The sequence below is a fragment of the Nanorana parkeri genome, unplaced genomic scaffold, assembly GCF_000935625.1.
Source record: "Nanorana parkeri isolate BGI_ZX_2015 unplaced genomic scaffold, ASM93562v1 scaffold2203, whole genome shotgun sequence".
In the NCBI taxonomy this organism is placed as follows: Eukaryota; Metazoa; Chordata; class Amphibia; order Anura; family Dicroglossidae; genus Nanorana; species Nanorana parkeri.
In genome coordinates this window covers 17,555-25,335 of record NW_017308471.1, presented here as the reverse complement: position 1 = coordinate 25,335, position 7,781 = coordinate 17,555, and positions in this window count along the sequence as shown.

Below are 7,781 nucleotides of genomic sequence, written 5' to 3'. Positions count from 1 at the left end.
TGGGCCACCCGCAGCATTTCAAAAATACACATACTACAGATTTTAATAAATATTAAACTGAACTAGGGTCAGACTAATCCAGGACATTATTCATCTAAATTGCCCCACTCAATATGGCCACTGCTTGCGCCCATATTGAGTGGGGTACTCAGATTAATAACGTGCTGGATAAGTCTGACCCTAGTTCAGTTTAATACTTTATTGCTCTGTAGTATGTGTGTAGGGAAATGCCGCGGGTGGCCCATGTGCAGTACAGCCTTCTCAGCCAAACTTCTTACTTCTAAGTCTGGCCGTTGGAGATCTTGAGGAGTTGGAGTTTGACAGGGCTCCTTTGTCGGGCTCCTCGGTGGCCACCTGCAACTTCCTCCGTCCACTTCAGCTGCCATAGGCTAGGAATAAGACTGCAGGGCTACCATTGGCAGAGAAAGAGCGGGTCCTGAAGTGAGGGCACAAGGAGGCAGCTGGGCATCATGCTGGACTGGAGGCTTCACCTGAGACTAGAACCCCCACCGCTGGCCTCTGCACTGTAAGTCACACCGCTGTCCTCTGCACCACACCATGACCACTGCACTGTAGATCAGACTACTGACTTCTGCATTGTAGATCACACCACTAACCTCTGCACTGTAGATCATACTGCTGACCTCTGCACTGTAGATCACACCACTGATCTCTGCACTGTAGATCACACAGCTGACCTCTGCACTGTAAGTCACACAGCTGACCTCTGCACTCTGCATCACACTGCTAACCTCTGCACTGTAAGTCACACCTAGTCACGGTCTAAGTCACACCTCTGACCTCTGCATCACACTGCTGATCTCTGTGTCACACCGGTGACATCTGCACTCTGCATCACACTGCTGACCTCTGTGTCACACCGCTGACCTAAGCACTATGCGTCACAACGCTGCACACCACTGACCTCTGCACTATAAGTCACACCACTGACCTCTGCGTCACACTGCTGTACTCTGCATCACACCACTGATCTCTGCACTCTGCGTTGCACCTCTGACTTCTGCGTTGATTTGGCTGTGTTAGGTCCTGCGCAGCAGCCTTCTGGGGAACCCCGCGGTGCCTTCTTACAGGGCTTCCACCGGCTGACTATCTTTCCATCCTGAGACCCTTTGCCCGCGACTTCAGGCTGGCACCCTGGAGCAGAGCGGCAGCACAGAGTATGTACCAAATTCAGATACTATTATGCATTGCTGTATAATGTTTTGCTGGGATTTTTAGTCCTCTATAGCTGATGGTATTATTCTGCATTAGAGTGTAAGCTCCTCTGTACAGAGACTGATGTGACTTCTCTGTACAGCACTGCGGTATATGTCAGAGCTTTATAAATGTATAATAATAGTGTGTGACTGTGCGGGACATTAGAGTGTTAGCTACTTTAGTGCAGAGAATGCCAGGGGGGTTGGGGGGCCAGTGAGATCAGATTCTCTATAGCAATATGTCTGTGAAGGTTCTCATTCATCCAGGTCATGATATATCTGTAAAAAATAAGTCAAGGCAACTGGACTTGCTGTATTTTTCTTGAAGACGTTTCACTGGCCATTCAACCTACTTTCTAAATTCAAAAATTTCTGAATTGCGAAAGCTGGTTGGATGACTAGTGAAACGTCCTCAAGTAAAATACAGCAAGTCCAGTTGCCTTGACTTATTTTTTACAGATATTCTCTATAGCAAGCTTCCTACATTGTTGCAAGGTTTGTGTATTGGTTGTAGCAAGGCTTGTGTGTCAGCTGTAGCCCTCCGGTACTTACTAGTGGCCAGCCCTGCCCCTCGATTGCGCTTCTATGTTTGGCTCCGCCCCCTGTTATGAGGGGTGTGGCCTGCCGGTGGTCACGTGATTGGGCTGCTCAGTCTAAAATGCCTGGACCTATTTTTAGTCTCAGTCCGGCCCTGATTCACGGTCAGAACAAAACAGCCAGTCAGTTCGGTTCTGGGCGATGGTCTACCATTTAGGCTACATTCACACCAGCGGCTGCACGGCAATGCACAGCTGCTGGTGTTTTTTCCCCAGACACAGTGCTGATTTAAACAAATAATATGAACATTAATAAATAATATCTGTATTATTTATCAACGCCCATTTCTTCCTGTTCAAGAGGGGAAGGTCAGCTAAGAAATACACACTGCAATCTGTAGGTTTAAAATAATATATTGTACAAAGAATTGTAATTCTTTGTAACATGCACAGCTTGATTATAGATAAAAGAGAAGATTACAATGATGACAAAAACAATAAATCATCTATCCACAGGATTACTACCACAGGAACACTAGCACAGCAATACTAAATCAGACAAGAAACAAACCCAATCTATAACTCTACATCGAAAAATATATATCATAAACTGGTTAGCGCATAAACTAGCCAATTGGATGCATGTATATGACCAGTCCTAAGGGGTTGCGCAGGTTCTGGACTCTGGGCTCCTCAGTTGGCCTTCTCCAGCTGACCTTTTCAGCTGTCCTCCTTCTGATGGCCTCTCCCTCTTTATCCTAGTTACACTCATTCACTATCATTAGGAACCCATGATTGGTCTACAAAACAAATCATAGCTATCCCACGATGGTGATTGGATGGCAACTGAAGTCTCTTTAATCTAATAACACCTAGGTTGGCCAAAACTTGTTCGTCTCTATTCTGTCGCAGAGAAGAGTATACAGTTGCAAAAAAAGTATGTGAACCCCTTGGAATTAACTGGTTTTCTGCAGTATTTTGCCACAAAATGTGGTCTGATTCTCATCTAAGTCACAACAATAGACAAACACAATGTGCTTAAGCTGATAACACACAAACAATTCTAATTTCTCATGTATTTATTGAACACACCCATTAAACATTCACGGTGCTGGAGAAAAAAGTAAACCCAAAGCCTAATTACTTCAACAAAACCTAACTGGAGTCCAAGGAGCTTGCACACCCGGAGTCCAATTAATGAAATTAGTTTGAAGCTGTGGTTTAGAGCTAGGGCGGACCTTGTTGTTGCTGTCTGGATCCAGAGGTCTATGTGGAGAGAGCGCGCTGTAAGGACTGCACTAAAGTGATCGTTATTTGATTGTTTGCCGGCAACTTTTTTTGTTTCAAAATATTTATTGAGTTTCAATAGTAAAAACAAAGGAACACAAATGGTTCACACACAGTAATGCAATTGCAGAGTATCAATGCATACAGTATACATCAGTCTTAAGGCACCAATGCAGTGATAGACATTATAACGGCATTTAGTGTAGAACCAGAGGAGAATAGAAAGGAAAGAAAGTCTGATAAGGGTCCATCGGGTAGGGTAGCGCCTTTAACAACCTGTAGGCATTACAAAGGGTCCATGAGTAGTGGTTTCGGTTTAAGGCCGCTCAACCCAACCGTTTGCCGGCAACTTTTAAATGCAACCTATGTGAATATGACCGATTCCTTTTTTTAATAAACGTTGTTCAAATTTACTGCACAATGAGCGTTTTATGTCTCTTTGATATGGAATGGAGGTGGAGAGTCTGACTATTGCAGTGGAGAAATGAGTACTGGAACAATTAATACAACATTGCATCTTGCGTGATTTGACCATCTCATTGTAGAGGTTCAAATCTTTCTGGTGAGTGCGGAACACTTGAGTCATTCACAGGGAGATTGACATTCTTTACCACGTAAAATCTGGTATTGTAGAACACTTGGGATGTAGTCTTCAATCATATCAACACTTTCTTCTTGTTTGGAGCACTGTTTGGACTCTGTCACTTTTAGCGATTATTTATTGAATACGGTTCTGATATTTAGATTATCAATTGGACACACTTTTTTGCAAATTTTTGAGCTATATATTTTTCTATCAAACGTTTTCTGGAATTTGAGCGTGCACATTTTATAATAACTTTTTATATATAGTACAATTATATAATTTTTTTATATTGATGCACTGGAATAGGAGTTATTTATTTTGCACTAATTACATAATTACATTTAGGATTAGTTCATTGTAGCGCGGAATCGTACTATTCATTTTTTAAACATGGTTTAGAGATACTTTGATTGATAAAAGACACTTAAACATTTAAAGATTGCTGCTCATAAGCATATTTTCATAATCGATTAGTTGGCCGATTATTTTTTTGATTAATCGGTTAAAGAAAAAAATAATTAAATACCATCTTTTATTTAAAATGAAATACACAAATGGAGTGTTACAAAGTTTACTTCAGAATAAAACAGTATGCACATTTTTTGCAATCGCACTGCACTTGAACGCACGGAATTGCAGTACCATGCAGGCGATCACACTGCGGGCGGGAGGCGCGTTTGGGGTGCCATTAAAAGGAATGGCACCACAACACACATCCTGCAGCAGAATTTGTCAGGCCGAAACCAAACATTTATTTTCAACTTTTTTTATATTTTAATAATTGTATGTATTATATTAGACATTTAAATTCGTTTTATGGATTTTAAATAATATGAATTGTAAAACTCCAATATAATAAAATAACCAAACTTTTATTTAAAATAAATAAAAGCCCGATCATCAGTTTAGAGTTAGCCATAAATATTGTACGGAAAATGATTGCTCTCACTCTGGCGCACGTGGCGATACCTGACATGTGTAGTGCAATCGTCATTTTCCTATGTGAATGCACCCGACTTGTGTTTCTGTTAGTATGAGAGTGTTTGCAGGGTCAGGGGACTTTAAATTGTATTTAACTTTTATTTTTTACTTCATTGATATCACATGGGGGGCTCACAAGCCCCCGTATGTTTATCACATAAGCACATTTGAGATGACAAGTTCTCTTTAAGGTGACATTAGGGTGTCGATTAGACCCCCTAGTGTCACTTTTCCACCTCTCTGAGGAATGACAGCTGCCTACTGAGTAAATATATTTACTGAATGTAAATACACCATGCAGTGGCTAGGAGCAATAGCTAGCCTCCTATTGGCTATTTTAAATTAACATAGCCAATAGCAGGTTGGCTATTGCACCCGCCCACTGCCAATCAGCAGAGGAGGGAGCTGAAGGAGAAAGTTCTCCTTCAGCTCCCTCCTCTGCTGATTGACAGCAGGCAGTGGGTGGGTGCATTACCCAGCCTACTATTGCAATTTAAAATACCCAATAACAGGCTGGCTTTTGATTCAAGCCACTGATGGGAGACTTGGCGCTGGTGTTCTATCGAGTCCGAGGGATTGATAGAACACCGGCAGAAGAGGGAGCATGGGGGAGTAGAGAAGGAAACAGGGCGTGCAGAGGAAGAGAAAGGGAGCAGGCAGAGGGGGAGGACCCGGGCTCGCAGTAGAGGAACGGGGTGGGCAGTGGAGGACCGCAGCAGCAGCGGAGGAACAGGGTGGGCAGTGGAGGACCACAGCAGCAGCGGAACGGGGTGGGCAGTGGAGGACCACAGCAGCAGCAGAGGACCGGGGCGAGCAGAGAAGGAACAGGTCAGCCTCTGCGATACAGGCGGGGATAGCAGCAGGGATTGAAAGGGACACAGACTGCTGCAGCCAGCACCAGCAGGGAGGAGAACGGAGGAGCAGAGTGGTGGCGATGGAATCAATCTAACGAAAATCAATGAATCGATAATGAGAATCATTCACAACGATTCTCATTATCGATTATAATCGATAATTTGATCAATTAGTTGTTTCAGCCCTAATAAGAACCATGCCTCGCAAAAAGGAGCTCTCTGAAGACATAATATCAAGAGTATTTGATCTGTATAAGGGTGGAAAGGGATACAAAGCAATTTCAAGGTGTTTAGTCGACAGATAAATTCTCTATAAATGGAGAAAGTTTAGTACTGTGGCTACTCTTACTAGAAGTGGGCACCCAGCCAAGATGACTTCCAATGCACAACACAAAACCCTCAATTAGGTAAAGAAGAACCCATGAGTAACAGCTAAAGGCTTGAAGACATCACTGGAATTGGCAAACATCCTTGTGCACGAGTTTACTATACGTAAATCTTTGAACAGGAAGGGTGCCCACGAGAACACCACAGAGGAAGATGCTGCTCTCCAAAAAAAAAAACACTGCTGCATGCCTGAAGTCTGAGAAAAAGCACCTGAGGGGTAGCCTTGCTGGAGCAAAATATCTCCTCTAGCTGCTAGGGGAGTGACTGCTCCAGTATAGAGGGGAGCAGGGGCTCAAGCAAGGATAGACATATCCTGGTAGTAGGAGATTCTATAATTAGGAGCACAGACAGGGTAATCTGTCCTAAGGAACGTGATCACTACACAGTATGTTGTTTACAGAGCGCTCGGGTTCGGCACATTGCTGAATACATTGACAGATTATTGGGTAGGGCTGGGGAAGATCCAGCTGTCATTGTACACGTTGGTACCAATGACAAAGTCAAGTAAAGATGGAGATGGAATGGAGAAAGATTTCAGGGACTTAGGTGAGACAATACTTACTGTACCACGAGCCATATCAGAGAGGCAGCCAGAGCTAAGAGAGCTGAGCAAGTGGTGTAGAAAGGAGGAGTTTGGGCTCATAAAAAACTGGGCTGACTTTTTAGTCGGCTACAGGCTCTACAGTAGGGACTAGAGATCTAAAATTTCCAGAAATTTCAAAGCCATGAGGAAAAAAAACATTTTTTCCGTTGGAAATGGTATTTAAAAAATTCAGTGTGGAGTATTTTTACAAATTGAAAGTAATTTTGCTACACTAGGAATGTGAAATGCAGTGTATATAAAAGTATTATGCTTGAAAAAAAGTACAGCTTATTCAGTAAATAAACTAAACTAGCTTTTTAAAATGTAATTTTGTAATACAAATGGAATATCAAGGACTGTATATGTTAATAGCATTTCAACTATACAAGAGAACAGGTAACGACCCCCTTTCCCTTAAAAATTAACAAAACAAGCAAGAACATATTTGCAAATTGCAGCTTTGCTCTCAGTTGCACTGTGGAAATGTTTCCAAACTCTAGATGTTGGTCTCACCATTTTAGTATGAGGAGGAAAAAAAACAATTTATTGTCCAGACTATAGGTAAACATTATACTGTGATGGTGTAGAACATTATTAGGAATCATTTAAAGCAGTGGTCCTCAACTCATGGGTCGCGACACCTTCTGCAGTGGGTCGCGGCGTCCTTCCTGCAAAGAGCGGCCATGTTCAGGAGGGAGACATAGAGGGGTGATTTGTGCGAGCCAGCCTGTGGGAACTATATATTGAAAACTGTTCCCTCTCATACACCCCCCTGCGCGTGAACTGACCCGGGGAAATCGGGGACTATTTCCTCACTTTCGGGCGGCGGAATAATATCGAGAGGCGGAATAATATCGAGAGGAGAATGAGCTGGTCCCGCCACTTAGGGGAGGAGCTAGGAGGGCCGTCTCTTAGCTCCGCCACCTGGTCGCCAAGACGAGGAAGAGGGCCATGGGCCTGCAGGAGAGGGAAGGTAAGTTTGGAGTGGGAGGGGGCGCTTGGAAGAGAGAGTGTGTGTGTTTTGCTGGGACTTGTAGTCCAGCACAGCTGGTGGTAATCTGCATTGCTGTATGATGATTATACAGCAATGCAGAATAGCACCAACTATGTAGGACTACAAGTCCCAGCAATGCATTATAGGGTGGGGTGGGGTTTGGATGCTGGTGGTATTCTGCATACCTTACTTTTATTATAATGTATTGCTGGGACTTGTAGTCCCGCGTAGCTGGTGGTATTGTGCATTGCTGTATGAAGATTATGTAGCAATGCAGAATAGCTCCAACTATGTAGGACTACAAGTCCCAGCAATGCATTATATTTTTTAGTAGGGATACACCAGTGTTAATAGTT